The sequence below is a fragment of the Myotis davidii genome, unplaced genomic scaffold (assembly GCF_000327345.1).
Source record: "Myotis davidii unplaced genomic scaffold, ASM32734v1 scaffold640, whole genome shotgun sequence".
NCBI classification, from domain to species: Eukaryota; Metazoa; Chordata; class Mammalia; order Chiroptera; family Vespertilionidae; genus Myotis; species Myotis davidii.
The window spans coordinates 83,945-102,000 of NW_006292345.1; the positions used below are offsets into that span (position 1 = coordinate 83,945).

Sequence of the window (18,056 nt, forward strand, 5' to 3'; positions counted from 1 at the left end):
AAACTGGGGGAAAAAAGTTACCGCTAGGGTAACCTATCCTCCTCTAGCATATCACTGATCATGGGGTTTGGACCCTGGATCTTTCCATCTATAAAGATAACATCTAGGCCCCAGTTGTATTTCAGCTCCAGGCCCAGAAAAGCAGCAAAGCCAGACAAGGGATGCCATGGTGCCCTCAGGACCAGCTTTTATCTCCCAAGTCATTCAATAGGTTTTCTCAGCCTTGCATAATTAGTGATTTGTCATGTACTAGGAAGTTTTTTCTTCATCTCTTCTTGGCAGGAGACAGAACTCTACTCAAAACATGGAAAACCAGATCACCAGATGATCAACATTGATGGAAACCTGGGGCGTGTTTCTCACCACTTCAACTTCCCTGAAGTTGGCAGGGGTAAAGCCCTGGATCCATCATACCAGAAGGGAAAGAATGGGTGACTGAACTCAAAGAGGAACCTATGTAGAACAGACTTTTACATCTCGCCTCGTAGAAGTTAGGGCACCTATTGCTAATATACAGAATTATACTCATTCTATTCATTTTGGGAAGAAAATCACATACCTTTATGTGTTGGGACCCACTCTCTAAGAAAATGATGCAGGAATGTTTTCTCTAAAGGTTGCTGGAGTAACTCCCTGTGGCAAATGTCTGACTTTTACCAGGTGTTCTAGTTATTGTCTTTTAGTATCTAATAACTACAATATGAATTGTTCTGATAATTCACCCTCCCTTATAGTAATGGACATACTAAGCTGCTGGCTCTTTGGTTTCTGGTATGTGGGGGTAACTGTTCATTCATATACCCCTGCCGACAGCACTGGGATGTCATTCCTTAGGACAACTGACAGAAAATAGAGATCTTCGCCCCAATTAAGATAATTACTAGCAAATATTTATTTACTTCCGCTAAGTAGTATTAAGTAGTAGCAAGCTTAGTATTTGTGCTCATTTTGTGTGTTTTATAGTTTTGTAGTTTATATTTAAAATTTCATGTGGAATTTGTTCAATGTGAGACATGATGGTAGAGTTTTTGTTTGTCTTTTATAATTGGCCAGCTAAATGGCCCAGCTCCACCTGCTTCTCTTTTTTAACAGAGTCATAATGCTACTCCAAACATGTGGCACATGTGCCTTCACGTCCACAGATGCACATCTGTTTATTTCTGGATTTTCTTTTGTTTGACCTATTTCTGTACTGGTGTTATCGGAGAAATGTGGTTTTCATTGGAGTGGAGTTATATTCCTTGAGTTGTAAACTCCCCTGCCCCTTAATCCAGTTCTGAAAGAGGTGCTATTGGGCTTCCAGTACAGCCAAAGGAGGGCCAATGTCCTGAGCTTCCATTCTATGTTGTAGCTAGTCCACTTTAGTATTTAGACTTATTAAAGTCCATCAGTCCATTGTATGGGTCCCACATGGCCCTGAGCCACGTGGGTATAAGGGAACATGCCCCCCTGCAACAGGAGCCATAGGAGTGCAGTCAAGAAGGAGAAGCAAGAGCCAAGAGAGCATGCTCCTTTGTCCAGGAGTTTAAATATCCAGGTTTCATGCACTTGCAGTGGCCACACCTATTCTGGCCACTGACACACTTCCAGGTTTGACTAACAGGTAAGTATCTTTCCCAGTCATTCATACCTTACGGGGCCTGGGTCTAAACTGCCTTTGTCCATCCCTTCTCCCATCAATCAGTGGGGAACAGACCTGGGGAATGTTAAATTAACAAAGCTGTATAAATGGCATGCCTACATTATCTAGTATTCCCTTTGCTCCTTTCCTGTTAATAATAACCACATTATTACAATGATATCACTAGTACTGCATTGCAATAATTATAATTGTATCATTCCTTTATTCTTTTTATTTCAGGATTTCGTTAGTTATTTCAAATTGTTACAGGATTCCAGGGCAGGAGGAATAGGGAAATTGAGACAGGAAAGTTAAAATAAGACCAGACAGTGTGGGCAATTTGCAGCCAACTTTTAACTAACAAGCCATTATCTTCCCCAGCAAAGGACATTAGAGCAAATGGTTAAAAAACCTTCCTAATGAGAGAATTCAGAAAGGGAAGAGGGAAGGGGAAAGGAAAAAGGGGCAGTTTTACTCCCTAAGCAAAAAGCCTGTACTCTCAAGGTTTGGCAAGATAAAGTTGCCAGGTGCTTCTCATGAATTCTGGGAAGGCCACAACAAAGTAAAAAGGGACCTTGAAAATTAATCTGTACCAAAATAGTCACCAAAGGAATTTTGAGATCTATAGACAGGAGGGTATATAACACCTCAGACCCCCCACACAACTTGCTCTTCAGATTAGCTGAGAGCCTACCTGTGTTTCATAAACCAGATGTATAGGTTTGCTTGCTTTGCTTTTTCAAGAAAGGTACATCCTTTAATAAATTGTGTTTTCACACACAGTAAAGGTCTCTCGTATAAATTCATTTACATGAGAAAACAAGGATCGAGGTTGGGGACAGCACTCTCCCACTGACTCAGGGCTGTCTGGGAACACCTATAACAAAATCACTTTTCTTTCATATGAAATTTAAATAATTTTATTAGATTTTAGAAATTTTGTCATAATATTTTTGGAAATTCCAATACATTTTAAAATTAATTTGAAGAGAAATGGCATTTTTAATATTGAGCACTACTATGGGAGAATACATTTTCTCTTTCCTCGAGGTTCTGAACATCCCCTCTGCTTGTGTTTCCAGTTGCCCCCTGCTCCAGAGCAGCAGTCAGTCACTGAGTGAATGTGGGCACTTCCTCTGTTTCCTTTGGAAGTCTTCAACCAGCCTTTTGATGAATACACCATCTCTCAGTGTCCAGAGTACTATTTCCTGGACTCAGTTTCATGTTCCTGTTTCTGGTTGGCTCTCTAAACAAGTCCCTTTACTCATTTGTTAGGCCTGCATTCATTTCTGATCCCTTTCCTTCTCACACTTGCTATACATCATTTGGTAAACTGTATATTTGGTTCTCTGATCAGTCTTCCTGGCTCTCAATCATTTGTGCCTCTCTTTTTTAATGAGCCACAAAGAATAATCAGCTATACCTCAAACTTGGAAGAAAATAGCCTCCAGGGCTTTCTTCAAATTCCAGGTACTTGAAATCATAGTCTTCCCACAGACACAAGAATGCACTCACTGACTGCCTGAAACATGGGGAGAAACTACTCTCTGAAAGGGTTGCAGTCAGATCAGGTCTTTGATCACATGGCCTTCAGTAGAGACCCAGGGCGACATTTTTGTCTCTATTAGAATTAGAAAGATGTAGACCATAGTTAAGACTGACAACTACCCACTCCTGAGACTGAGCTATCCATTCTGTATTCATGGGGTCCTTTTATGTGTCAATGGGAGGGATACTGGGTGTTCTCCCTGACGCTTCCTAATATCTAGCAATCTCAGCTTTTCAAAAGACAGCTGTGAGCCAAAACTTTGAAATAATAATGAAAGAACATAGTTTATAAAAGTTTAAGTCCATGCATTAAAATTATCTCAGAAGATAAGCCAGAACAAATAATAATAGTAAAATAAGTGTAGCAAGCATCTTGTTGAGTTTCTGTTATGCATTAGGTGCTATAAATAATGTATTATTATTGACTCTTATAACTGCATTAGGTGTGTATAATTATCCCCATTTTATGGATGAGGAACACAGGTGCTCAGAGGCCCCATGGTGTGTGTGACAGAAGGAGGAACTGATCTTACTCCGAATAAAGTTGGTTGTCTTTTCAGTACATTATTCTGTTTCCACTTGCACTGACTACATGATTCTAAGAAGTTTAGAGAAGGTGATTATCTAGTGTTATAATATAAAACATTAAAAATAGCACACTGAAAGAGTTAGTTTTCTAGAAGTATACAAATTCGGAACTAAAATTTTAGGAGAAAGTATTTTAGCAACACCTCCCCCAACACACACACACACAATGAATAATCTGGGACATTAAATAAATAGCTCTGTGTGCCTTCCGATAATATCTGAGCTTATTACTGGATTATGCATTAAATAGGGTTAAACTATATTTATTGTGCTTTAAAATGTTCAGAAAACAGCCTAGAGAATTTTTAGAGATGAGAGGAACATTTATGGATCATTATGTCAAGCTGACTCTACAGATATAAATAATCAAGGGCCAGGCGGGGGTATCAGAGTGACCCAGACAGACAAGAGCTAGTCATGAGCAGAACTGAGCACAGCCTCAGTATTACTACCTCCTGACCGGGAGGCTGACAACTCCTTCCAGCTTCTTCTCCAAAGGATGCTTAGTAACATCTCCCAGGAGGACTCTACTAAATATGGAAAAAGAAAACTCTTAGTTTTTTTTTTTGACATGGCTAGATTATATATCTAACTTTTACTTATATCAATTACTCTTATTTGCTCAATAAATTAGATATTAGATAAATGCCTGACTGAAAGATCATCATGGTCTAATCAGGGAGAGAAATGAAACAATAGAAAGTTCAGGGTGGTAGAAAGAATGTTCCAGGGAAAATGGGAGACAGAGGCCTCTAACACCACTGGGCTTTAGCAAGAATCTGGCCTTGTTTTGACGCATGGTAGGAACCATGCTTGGGCAAAAATTGCTGTTTAATATTTTAACCCTGCTGACTTGGCTTCTGTAATTATTTTCTTGCTAAAATAATAGAAAAGTTATTTTGATTTTCTGCACTTATATAAGTTATCCCATTCGATTGAATACTCCATTGATTGTGGTTTGAATACCCTCATTGATAGCGATCTTACTGGTCTTTCGAAACACATTCCTCTGGAGACCGTAACAGCACAATTACTCTAAATGGTCTCAGTGGCTCCAGATAATGTGTTTCCGTTGACTCAATGGTCCCAGGACCTGAAACTATAATTAATCTTTGTAACTAATTTGCTCAATCTAAGCTTCTGTAACAAACTGCTTTTTGCAAACCAGGTTCCTCATTCCAAACCTTGAGATGTAATTAATACTTTTGTGATATTTGCCTATATAAGTCTGATGATTCGGCCAAGAGGGCACTACGAGATTTGGAGAGCATTGACTCCTCGTAGTCCCGGCTTTGAAATAAATGTGGCTCCTTAATTCAACTTCTTGAGGCGTCCTTGTGTGATTCGTGGGGTACATTACAACAGTTTCTCAGACAGGTTTTCCTGAGTTCAGTGTTAATGGGTGCCTAAGAGATGAAGAATGACATTTCAGGCAAAGGAAAAAAAACTCTACCATCCCATGGAGTCTGTGTAGAAATTTAAGGTGATGTAGTTTGATTAGGCAGGAGTTTTCAGACTATAGCCAGCTCCTGGGCCTAATCCAACTACTACCTGTATTTACAAATATAGTTTTATTGGAGCAAAGTCATGTTCATTTATTTACATCGTATATATGCCTGCTTTTGGACTACACTGGCAGAATTAAGTAGCTGCCATAGAAACTATTGCTTGTAAAACCTAAAATACTTATCATCTGACAATTTATATTTGGCCTGCACAATTGTCCTTTTATTTGTTTAAACAAAAATGTGAAATACTTTCAACATTTAAAAATTAATTTCCCATAAAAAATACAAATTCCTAGCTTCTCTTGAAAAATCAGAAGTTGCGTCCATTTTGGACCCACTTTTCTACAAGCTCTTCATTTTCCATTGTCCTTCCATCCCAGATGACCTTACTCATCTGTTTCCCACAGCCCTGGGGAATCTAAGCGTATAGACTCCAGAAGGAGCTGGCAATAAAGGCAGTGGTGAGTCAATCAAGAGCTAGGAATACCTTGCTGAGTAGTTTGGACTCAGTCCTGAGGGCCAGGGAACCACTGAAGTGTTTGAAATAGCCCGCACCCTGATATACTGGCCTTTTGAAGAATAAGATGGATGGCACCATGAAGAACAGACTAGTGAAGACAGAGGCCCAGGCAGTGAGACCAGGGAAGAGGCTTTTGAAGAAACCCAGGAAAGGATTGAGGAAGACCTTAAATTGATGTGGGAAGGAAGGTAAAAAGGAAGTGGACATCAGGAATATTTGCATGATAGTTAAGAGCACAGCTGGGACTAAGGTAGAAGCAGATATTAAATTGACAAATGCTAACCACTACTACTCTTACTGGGATGATGTGGGAAGATCATTAACACCTACCATTTCCTGAACCCCCACTTGGGGATTCTCAACAAAGTCAATAATGCATAAGGTCTGCTTTGTGTGGCTGATGTATCGGCCTTGTGTTAAGAGTTCATGCACCAGGAGCTTTGGGAATAAAGTGGGGGCAGAGAAGCTTTTTAGAAGAAGCTATTAAGAAAAGTGTCTGAGGCCAATGGCTGTGGCCTTCAACAACAGGTAGGTGGAAAATCAGGGTGGCTGAAGGAAAATATGGCTTTGTTGGAAGGCTTGGGACCCAGTGTGCATCCAGATATGGAAAGTCTGATCAAGCTCTTGATTGACTCACCACTGCCTTTATTGCCAGTTCCTTCTGGAGTCTGTAAACTTAGATTCCTCAGGGCTGTGGGAAACAGATGAGTAAGGTCATTTGGGATGGAAAGACAATGGAAAATGAAGAGCTTGTAGAAAAGTAGGTCCAAAATGGATCCAGAGGCCTCACAGGGGCTCAGAGACAACACAGGACCCACATGCCTCTCCCTACTCTCTCCTAAATCTGTCTCCGAAACCAAGGTGGCACCTGATGGTGGATGGCAGCTGCTTCAGGACCAGATGGCACTCTAACTGGAGACTTATCATTCTCAGGCTCCCCAGGTGCACAGCAGCTGGGTCGCTGCTTGCCTAGAAAGCCCCTCATGAGTCCTACAATAAAAATTTATTCCTGTCAAATAGTAAGGAGACTCACCTTAAGAATTGAAATGCTATTTTCATGTGTGAATGTAGAGGTCATCTCAAAACAGTTATTTATTTGAAGGGAAAAGAAAACAAGTAGATTTTGGTCTAGTGGTCTCCAAATGGAGAAAGAAAGACAGAGGATTTAGGCCATTTCTCTTGGGTTAGCAGAAATGGCAGTTTCCATTGAACCTCACATAAAAAGGACTCAAACTATACACCCTGCCTTTTGCAATTGTGAGAGCTTCTCCAATTGAGTTTGTCTTAACAGTGAAAAGAATCTTACAGAAGAGAAAGGATTTTTCCTCAACAACCTACACACCTTTACCTAACTCATTCAGAAAAGTCGCTGGGGCAATTTTTGAAGCTCTATATTACATTAATATTATAGAGAGATGTTGAAGAATGTCCACAAGGAGGAACTGGGAGACAAGGAAAAGCAAGTATGTTGAACAGGAAACCTGGAAAATGCTGTCACTTTAAAGATTAGTTTCTGAAGCAAAATTCCCAGAATCTGCAGTATTTGAAAGAACTTGTGATAAATGCTCTAAGCTCAGTTATTTTGTTTGTGCATGAGGTAAAGAAAAAGAAAACACAAGCCCAGGTTTCAGATTTGATCCATGGTTAGTAGGTAGCTGATTGATGTTACACTTTCACATAGATGTTTCTCTCTCTTGCTCCCTTCCCCTCTCTCAAATCAATAACAACATATTTAAAAATTAATTGAGGTCAATTGCTTTTTTTATGCAAAGCGTTGAAGCCAGACTTTCTGGGTTCAAATCCTCTCCACTATTCATTAGCTGTGTGACCCTAAGCCACTTACTTAACTTCTCCGTGCCTTGGTGTCCCGGGTCGAAAAAGGATGTCAGGTCACATCTATCTCAGAGGCCATGGGTTTCCACTCTGGCTGTGCCTGAGAATCACCTGGGGAGCTTTTAAAAATTATGATACCCAGGCTGCATTCTAGGCCAATTAAATCAGAACTTCTGAAATTAGTCCTGGGAAAAAATACTTTTTTTCTTTTTAAAAAATATAATATTTATTTCAGAGAGGAAGGGGTAGGGAGATAGAAACATCAGTGATGAGAGAAAATCATTGATTGGCTGCCTTCTGCATGCTCCCTAATGGGGATTGAGCCTGCAACCTGGGTATGCACCCTGACTGGGAATAGAATGAACCCTGACCTCCTAGTTTATAAGTCAATGCTCAACCACTGAACTACACCATCTGGGCAAAAAATATATTTTAAAGCTTCCTAGGTGAATCATGTGCCACCAAGAAAGGCTCCTTGCCATAAAGACTATGTGGGTGCTAAATGAGATAATATAGAAAAAGTGCTCCCAGTAGTAAATGCAGTGGTCGGGATTGTGGGAGCAAATATCCAAGACTGGGAGGTGGACAGGGAAGGTTTCCTAGAAGAGGGGTGCCTGAGCTGTAAAATGAAGGAGGAAAGGAAGAAAGAGGGCAGGATGCATTCCAGCAAGAGCAACAATACCTACTGGTGTCTGAAGACAGGAGGATGTAGCCCTTTGCAGGAACTGAAAGTAATTTCTTGTGATTGGAGCAGAGAAAGGAAAAAGGGAGAGCTGGAAGAAGGCACATCACACCGGGTCCTCTAATGAGGTCAGAGGAAGCAAACCAGAACCATTGTGCTTGTCTGATAAAAATGGAATTTTCAAATTTGCAAATATTTTCATTTCATAACATACACATTTTCCATGCACAATATTCAATTATCCTATATAATAAAGAGCTAATAAGCACCCTTGCACCCTTGCACCTGGGCTGGGGAACCTAAGGCCAGGTTGGGGGACCTGAGGCCATGCTCCCCCGCCCTGGCGCCAGCGCTGGGGGACCTGAGGCTGGGCTGGGGGACCTGAAGCCGCGCCCCCCACCCTGGTGCCAGGGTCAGAGGACCTGAGGCTGTGCATCCTGCCCAGCAGGGCTTAATGGGGGCCTGAAACTGCACCCTCCCACCCTGCAGGGCTTGATGGGGGTGGGGCCGGCTGGGTTTGGTTCTCACGCAATTTGGAAGCTTTTGGGGGTGGGTGAGGACTTAATTCTGGGCCCTGTGGTGTACTCCAGACTCTGACAGGAGGAAGATTTTCATATACATTTTACTAATTTTCTTTCATCTCTGACACTTCTATTATAGAGAAAGGGCAAATAGCAATATTAAAATAGTTCCTCTAATTAATTCCCCTTTAATGTGCACGAATTTTGTGCATGGGCCACTAGTTGTCTTTATAAAGCACTTTATTTAGTGTAATGCATGTGTACAATGTTTTGCATTGCCACAGATAAACATCCATCTTGTGGTTTCATGCTATGTCAATCCTCAGGAAAGGCACACAAATCCTCATTTTACCAGGACAATCGCTTTGGGTAAGAGGATAAGCTCCTCCTCATTAATCTCTACTGTCCTCCAGCTGCCCCTGGAGAGGGCCAGGGTTTTAGGGAAGAACTGAGAACTGATATTTCTAAGAAAGGTCGTTTTTCCCCGAGTATCTCAATGACCTCTGGCTCTACCAACATAAGAGGCTAAATAATAAATACCACTTTCCAGATATGTACAACTTTATAAAGAGCCCATTTTATTAAGTTTTCACAAAAGTTGCAGCTATATTTTGTTGATGACAGCAATGAGTGTCAATTAAGTTGAATAACTTGTCCAGGGTCATGAGGAAGTGACAGAAGGGGTTTTAACACAGACTGTTTTGTTTAATTCATGCCCTTCCCATGGAACCCTTTGTCACAGCTGTGCCTTGATCATGGAATAGCAGCAAGGCTGAGGCCCGTGTTTCTGGGAGTCAAGACATGGTCCTTTGGTTCATTTGCAGGAACGGTCCTTGTCTTCTAGGACCTCTTTATTTTTACATTTATTCCATTATGTCACTTCAAATTATACCAAATATCTGAACAATAGGGTCCATTACTGCACTCTGCCACTTTCTAGCTAAGGATTCTTGGGGAAGTAGCTTAACCTCCCTGAGCCTCGATTTTCTCTTCTATTAAATGAGAAAAATAACTATCACATAGTGTTGTTGAGAGGGTTGAATGAGATGGTGTATGTGAATCACTTGTCAGTTTGTAACTCATAGCACTCAACTCATCAATTAGTGAACAGGTATTTATTAGGCGTGACAGCTCATCTGATCTTCAAACTACTCCCTCAACTAATATGTACTGAGTACCTGCTAGTGCAAGGCAATGTGTGAGTAATGACGATATGTTGGTGAAGAAAGCAGAGATGTTCCCGGCTCCCACAGAGTTTACGAAATAGTAGGGGACAATAGGAAATAAATAGGTAAACAAGTAAATATATTACTTAAAATCATGGTAAATGCTATGATAGCACTCAGTAAATATTAAAATAAATAATTAGCAGGAAGCTGGTCATGCTCAGGTATTTCTCTAATTAAACTGGGAGTTGCCAGAAAGAAAGGGTGTCTGTATATAATGTATGTAGTTTATTGAATTTAACATAACCTATATTCTACACTGGGACTCCCCTTAAATATATGTTGATCCCTTCTACACATGCTACTTTATCACTGTTTGGGATCTCTTAGAAGGAGCATGCTCTTGTTCCCAACATGAGCAACTAAGGGCAGAAGCTTTTTCCCTAAGGAACAGCTGGATAAAGGGAGTGATGAAAGAAATAAAGAATAGAGAGAGCCCCATAATAACTCAGTCTTTACTCATTGTTAATAATATGGACTATGAATACCTAATTGAGTTATTTAAATTGACTTTTTCTGCTAGACTGACTATTTGGTGGCATCACAGTTACATTACATAAATAGGAGACATTTAGTCAACACTTTCATTTCACAGGTGATATAAATAAGGCCCACAGAGCATGTTCAAATATGTTTATGAAATATCATAGTCGAACTATTTTATTTTATCCAAAATTAATAGATTCAAAGTTTCTTATTGTACAAATAAATAAATAAAAGTGAAAAATGTAACTCAGTTAAATATTTTCTTTGCCAAAATGATTTAAGAAGACACAAATACCATCAGCAGAGAAGCTTTATTTTCATTATTTTGCATAAATTTAAGTCTGTTTCTCTGTTTCACTTTGGATCATCTGCACTAAGAGAGGTGGTCTTTGTGATGATGTCATCAAAAAAAAATAGTGTTATGTGAATGTGATTGACTTCAGTCAGGCATGGAAGCCCTAACAACTATATTGTCTATCCACTCAACTCATCAATTAGTGAACAGTTATTTATTAGGCTTGACAACTCATCTGATCTTCAAACTACTCACTCAACTAATATGTCCTGAGCATCTGCTAGTGCAAGGCACTATGCGAGCAATGATGATATGTTGGTGAAGGAAGCAGACATGTTCCCAGCCTCTATGGAGTTTAAAAAAATAGTAGGGGATAATAGAAAAATAAATGATTAACAAGTAAATGTATCATTTCAAATCATGATAAATGCTATGATCAGGTAGAGTATTTAGGGCTGTCTATATCGCCCTGACCGGTTTGGCTCAGTGGATAGAGCGTCGACCTGCAGACTGAAGGGCTGTCTATATTAAATTTACATATACTAAACAAATTATTCATTGTTGATATGAAATTCAAATTTAACTGGGTGTCCTACATTTTTATTTGCTAAATCTAGTAATCCTATCAGCATAGAAAATAAATGTGTGTGTGTGCATGTGTGTGTGTGTGTGTGTGTGTGTGTGTGTGTGTGTGTTGTGGGGTTAGGAGAGAGATATACTAAATAAGCTAGGCAGGCAAAGTTCACTCCAGTCACTCTATTTAAACTAAGGATTGGACAGATGAAAAGAAGGCAGCAGGAAAGAAAGAGGAGGGCATGGTGGGATGCTGTTGTAGGAGGGGGTGGTATTTTATTCCAGACAAAATAAATAACATATTCAAAAGCCCTGAGATGCTCATTTTGTCAGAAAATGTCTACTATGAGCCAGGTACTAGGCACTGAGGATGTAGTGAACAGGACAAAAGCACTTTCTACCCTCACAAACCTGTAAGTCTGAGAAACCAATGAGGATGGCAGGACACAGAAGCAGAGAAACCATATTTAGAAAAATCATAAAAGATTGTCCAAATATATCCTTTTTATTCCCTTAACCATAAATAGGAGGCTCAATGAAAAAAAAAGTGTATTTTTATATAATTCAACAACCATTTCTACTCAATTTGGCCAAGGGGAAAAAAAGAAAAAAATTAAATTGACAGACAAGCTTTGTTCTTCTTTACAATAATTGTCATTGGGCAACTCATCAATAAGATGCCCTCAAATCAATCCTTATATATAAAAACCCAGGGTCCATAACATCCAAAACAACAGAAGGCTCGACCAACTGGAAGTCAGTGCTGGAAGTGCTGACTTGCCACTTTTCCTCTCTGATTGCTTTTAAAATTTCCACTTTGTCTTTGATGATCCCAAATTTCACTATAACATATGTGGATGTAGATTTTTAAACTGTTATAACATGTATCTTTATTTATTTTATTTTATTTTTTCCATCACCATGTGTCCTCCCTATACTCTCCTTCCATTTCCCCCAACCTCCCTCCCCACCTGCAATCAGCACACTGTTGTCTATGTCCAAGTGTTTTCTCTTAGTTTTCTTTTTTGCTCAATCCCTTCACCCACCCAAACTTCACCCCAACCTCCCACTCCCACCCCAGAGCTGTCTGCCTGTTTTCTCTCTCTCTCTGAGTCTGTCTCTATTTTGCTTGGTAGTTCAGTTTGTTCTTTAGATTCTACATATGAGTGAAATCACATGGTATTTGTCTTTCTCTGACTGGCTTGTTTCACTTAATATAATGTTCTCCAGGTCCATCCATGCTGTTGTAAAGGGTAACATTTTCTTCCTTTTTACGGCTAAGTAGTATTGCATTGTATAAATGTACCATAGCTTTTTAGCCACTTATCTACTGATGGACACTTGGGCTGCCTCCAGATCTTGGCTGTTGTAAATAACACTGCAATGAATATAATTCATCCAGCTCTGGACATAATATGATACTTCAATTTTCTCTTCTTGAAAATTATCATCCATTATCTTTTTAGATATTGCCACAAATAAATTATCTTTGGTTTATCCATTTGAAATTCTTATTGATACATTCCAAACTTTTCTTATACTATCTTCTATATCCCTTAATGAGGCCTGCATAGTTTTTAATCTCTTCTGCATTCTGTGTCATTTGCCAACTTTATCTTCTGGCTCACTAGATGGATTTAATATGACGTTGGTCACACTCGTTTGACTTTTAATGTCAATATCTGCATTTTTATTTTGAAATATTATTTTTTTTCCTATTTTACTTAGCTTGGTTCCTCCATTTATCCCTTCAGTCATTTTTAATATGCCTGTTTTATAATTTATCTCCAACTTGTATAACTTTTTTAGTTCCTTAGGGTTCTTGTTCTTCTGATTTACATTTTTTTATTTCCTGGCTTTTCTCCATAGTAGAATTATTTCCTTTAGTAGCCTGTAAATTTTTATTGTGAACTAATTTTCAGGAAAAGTCATTTATTTCTGTGGAATTTCCATGTGCGTGGGTTAAAAAAAAATAACACTTTAGAGTCCTAAGGCATATTTGAAAATAAGAAAAGGGAAATGAGGCTGGGGCAGGTGTATTAATAGTCCTTAAAACTTTTTGTCTTATTTTATTGGTTTGATTTTCTTTTATCACAACTGTTTAGGCCAGGGATTTTGATCCAAATTTCAGAATGATGATGTTTTTCTAACTATTACCTAAGGACAAGGGATAGTTTGTGTAACTGAGGGAGCACTTTGAGAGTCCCCTCTTTACCCAAAGAGCTTTACTCAAGTTACATTGCCATAAATGAGCCTACAGACAGGGCTCCGATTTTCATGTGAAATGGACTCCCAGCTCCAAAACCTCTCAGTCAGTATCCTCGCCAATATCATGTAGCCACTGATGAGGTAGCTTCTCACTCTTGCTGTGGGTTTTCTCTTACTTTTGACACCCAGGAAATTTCCTTTTCTCTTCTTCAAAATCAATTCTACATTTAGAAAGGTTTTTTTTGCCATTTAAAGTAAAGCATTCATTTGAGTTTGTAATGGCCTAGACCCTATCTGCTTCATTTCAATCCACCATTTTCTGAGCATTCTGTTATTGTGAAATATGGTAGCTGTTGTTATGGGGTGCTCATTATACTTATTCTCCAGTCACTTTCTTTTAATAATAAATTTCATATCACTGATCTCAAGGATAGGGATATGATTCAGATCTGGCTAATCATTATGTTTATTTCCCTTGGAGAACTATGTGATTAGCCTAGACGTGATTATCTGACACAAGCAGGGCCAAGAGGAGTTATTCTCTGTGTCTGATATGCAAATATTTGGAAAAACCAAGCATTATATCGAGCCAGTACAATACAAGCCTGGAGATGTCATTGGTCACCCTCTCCTGCTTCTCAGAGTAAGTCATCTGTGTGCACTAGAAAAGAGGCCAGCGCTCAGGAGGAATCAGGACAAGAAAAAATAGACAGTTGTGTATATTTGAGTCCCTGGGTCCTGGCATGCTCAGACTAGACCTGACCCCTGTCAAATAGGCCAGTGAGTTCCTTTGGCTTAAGCTATTTTGAGTTGAGTTTCTGTCACTTACATCTGACTTATATGTCAATAGTTAAAGTACAATGCAATTGAGATAAAAAGAATCAGTGTGGGTTTCTTTTATCTATTTAGTTTTGGTAGGTCAGTGTGTGGTGCATGGCTTGACATGAAGTAAAACAAGTTGTAAATTGTAGGGCTGAGTTCAGGAGAAATAGTGAATGAATCTGGGAGACACAGACAAGGATAAAGCCAAGGTCAAATCCCAGGAATCTGAACAGTGCTATTAAGAGCTAGGGTAAGGGAGATGCCAGAATCACAGATGAAGAATGAGAAAAAGACAACCAGGGCTGCAGCATCAGGCAAGGGTATGAGCAGAAAACCCTGGAAGTCCTGATTTAAAACTCGAGAGGTCCAGTGAGCTGTGCCTCCCAGGATGCCTTTCCAAGCCTGCTAGGTGATGCCACCTGGTGTCCAAAAAATGAATTGGCGTGGAATTCTGTCAGGACAAAGAGTCTTAAGGCAAAAAGGGCCATAACTTTTTTTTTCAATTATGTGTCACTGCAGTATCTAGACAAGCATCACTGGAGGCTAAGTCCAGCAGGTCATAATAAATGTGAAAAATCCTCAAAAGGCTGATGGGCTTTGATAGTCAGCAGGGCTGAATATCAGCATTATATTACCCTGCTGCTGGCTGAAAAGCTGTAGGCAATTCCCCTAAGCTGATAATCTTTAACTGTTTACCAAACCTTACTTTTGATATGCGTGTCTGCTTTGCTAAAGGGCAAAATGTGTGAATAAAAAGCTGTGGGTCCGGACATTCAGGGAGCCACTCCACTAGAGAGCTGGTTTCCGTCTGGCTCCCCCAATGTCTTCCAAATTTATATTTCTTGTCTAGTCTCTATCCATTTATGTATCAGCCCCTTCTCCAGATTCCTGAACTCTTGCTGAAAAAAGACTGCAGCATTTATGGCGCCTCAATGGGGGACATCTGGAGAAGAAGATTATTCGCCTGAGTTGAAAAGGGATCACTGGTAAAGGTGGAATCACTAGAAAATTCAGTGGGGAGATTCACTGCACATAAAGCTTGTACCAGCTTTGGAATTCATGACCCAGAGTGGGCGAGGACGTCTTTTTCAAGCCAGGCCATAATGGGGAAGAATTCGGTTAAAAGGCAAAATTATAAAGAAATGGAAATGTCAAAAAGTACTCTTTTAAATCAGGCTCAAGGAAAACGAGTGGCCTTGTCATATTTAATTATGTGGGGTTTTGTTCAAATTGCAAAATGCCTAATTCGTATTGGGGATCAAATGTCTATTATTAAAAAGCCACTGGATCCTCTGCCTCTATGTGGAAAGGCTAGGCAGCTAGAGAGGATAGAGCTGTTACTCCACTCCTCTCGCAGGGGAACACTCTGATGCTTTGTTTAAAAATTACCATATGACGCCTTGTGACAGGCAGAGTTTAGCTAAAATAACTTTAAAGGGCTGGAGAGTGAAAGAGGAAAAGATTCATGAAAAGAACTGTGATATATTAAGTCTTGTCTATATGTTTGTTGATCTGCCTTTTTGTTTGGTTTAATGTGTTTATTGTTAGTCTATTAAGCATTCCTTTAATTTAATAAGAAAGGAAACCTGGGTGGCCAGGCCAGTTGCTGAATTTCCCCAGAGCAAGCAGGATGTGGGGGTGGGGAGACCCATGGTGATTCTAAAAAATGGACGCCCACTTCCAAGAGTGCTATTAAAAAGTCTCATTTTCACCATGTTTCTTATTTCCTGGTCCATCATTTAAAATTTAGCAGAATTTAGAAATGCATCTGCGATTTCTGTATTCTTCAAGAGAAAAAGCTGGCTTAAGACAAAAGTGCGCTCTCTCCGATTTTGGATAGCTCTTGGGCTGAGCCCTCCTCTCTTTACGGATGATATAGAATAAACCCAAGACTGTTTTTTTCTCAAAAAGATGGCAAAAATGACTCAAAGAAAAAAATTACAGACTAGGTTTGGGCAACAATATTAGTGTTTCCATAATAAAGGGTCATTTTTGAATAATAATGAACTGCATTCCAAGGTTAACCTTAAGGCCACTAAAAGTAAGTTATCTCTGTTACAGAATTTGCCAAAGTAAATGCCTTGGATAATAATAATTGGCTTTAAAATCTCAAAATTGTTGAAGTGGATAAATAAATGTAACTAAAATGAAGGATTGTAGGGGAGCTTTTCAGTGATAATTACAGGTAGTGGGGGAAACTGGCTTCACTCTTTGATGAAGAAGGGAGCTGGTCACATTTCCCCCAGCAGAAAAACTATGGTGATTTTACATTCAAGCTGAGTGACCTAGACGCTTGCTTCCTTCCCCCTCCCCTTCTAAACATAGTTTTCCAAAGTCTTTGGCAACTTAAAGCTTTGGAGTTTGCTAAATTAAATGATAAAAATTTATTAAATATCTAGGAATTTTAAAATGACAAAATACAGAAATATTAATCTCAGTTTGCCTCGTATGAAAAATCTAGAGGATAGAATTGAATCTATTAATTAAATATGTCTTGTATTTTTGAAACATATTCTTAAAAATGTAGTTATTGTTATGCCCAGATTTCAAGATCCCCAGCAGACCACACGAGGGAGCTAGCTGTGTCCGATGCAAAAGCAAAAAGGTCTTTATTACCACAGACCCAGGTCTGGCTCCCAGCCTCGCAACAGTGAGATGAGAGACCCCCGTGGGAAAAAAATGGGGTTTTAATAGGTGTTAGGTTAGGTGGCTCGGGAGGCGGTGCAAGAAATAGAGAGTCCATGAATCAGAAAAGAAAAGAAAGGAAAGGAAACGGTTTATTTCTGTGTTCCCGGGAGACCCACGTACCCCAAAAGATAGGGCATGTGGATTCACGCCAACAGGGAGGGGGGCGCTTTTTTTATACTGCAGTTGGGTGAAGGGCGGGGACATGAGCTGAGGTATTCTCTGCTGCAGGGGATGGGCAGGGGTATGTGGATTAAAGGAGAAGAAGTCGGTATCTGTGTCTGGCACCTTGATCTGTGAGAAATTCCAGGGGAAATTCATTATCTTGTCACATGCCTGCATGTATCCGATCCTGGGCTCTCTCCGACCTAACATCCCAGCCTTTTGGTGATAAGGGATGGTGACTCATCTGACTGCTTCCAGCTGGCTAAGGGCGACGGGGAGTGGGGGGTGGGGGGGGCGTTTAAAGGCCAGGGTTAGGCAGAGGCAGGTCAGAGGGCAGCTTAGCGTAGGGATGGAGCAGGAGCTGATCCACAGTCACCCATGACATCTCCATGGTCCGGGAGCAGATGAACTTGAGGAGGCAAGGGGCTAGGAGAAAAAAGACACAGATGAGAATCAGGGGCCCTATCATGGGTAGGACCCAGGTAGCTAAGGGGCTTTGGAACCAGCTGAAAGGAGAGTTGTCCTGGAAGTGTCCTACATGTAGTACTTCACTCAGCTTAGTCAGGGTCTGTACATTTTGTTCCACTACTCTGGACTTGCAGCATTCTTCCTGAAGGAAAATGCAGGTTCCTCCTTTTTCTGGAGTCGGAAGGTCTGAGGCGCGCTGGTTCTGTAGGGATACTTGGGTTACTGATGTCACTTGCCACTGTAGGGAGGCTAAAAGAGGCGGTAGTAGACTCCAGGGCTAACTGGAGCTTGTCATTAAAGTCCTGAT

The 18,056-nt window shown here is 40.1% G+C and overlaps 1 long non-coding RNA gene across 1 annotated transcript in view; it reads left to right on the plus strand.

Annotated features, from left to right (window-relative positions):
- Window positions 1-760: 760 nt before the first annotated feature.
- Window positions 761-18,056, plus strand: part of LOC107183420 — an 18,026-nt gene continuing 730 nt past the window's right edge. Inside the window, exons 1-2 of the long non-coding RNA XR_001514214.1 lie at window positions 761-771; window positions 6,736-6,742. This is a non-coding gene — a long non-coding RNA (uncharacterized LOC107183420). The remainder of the gene's footprint in view (window positions 772-6,735; window positions 6,743-18,056) is intronic.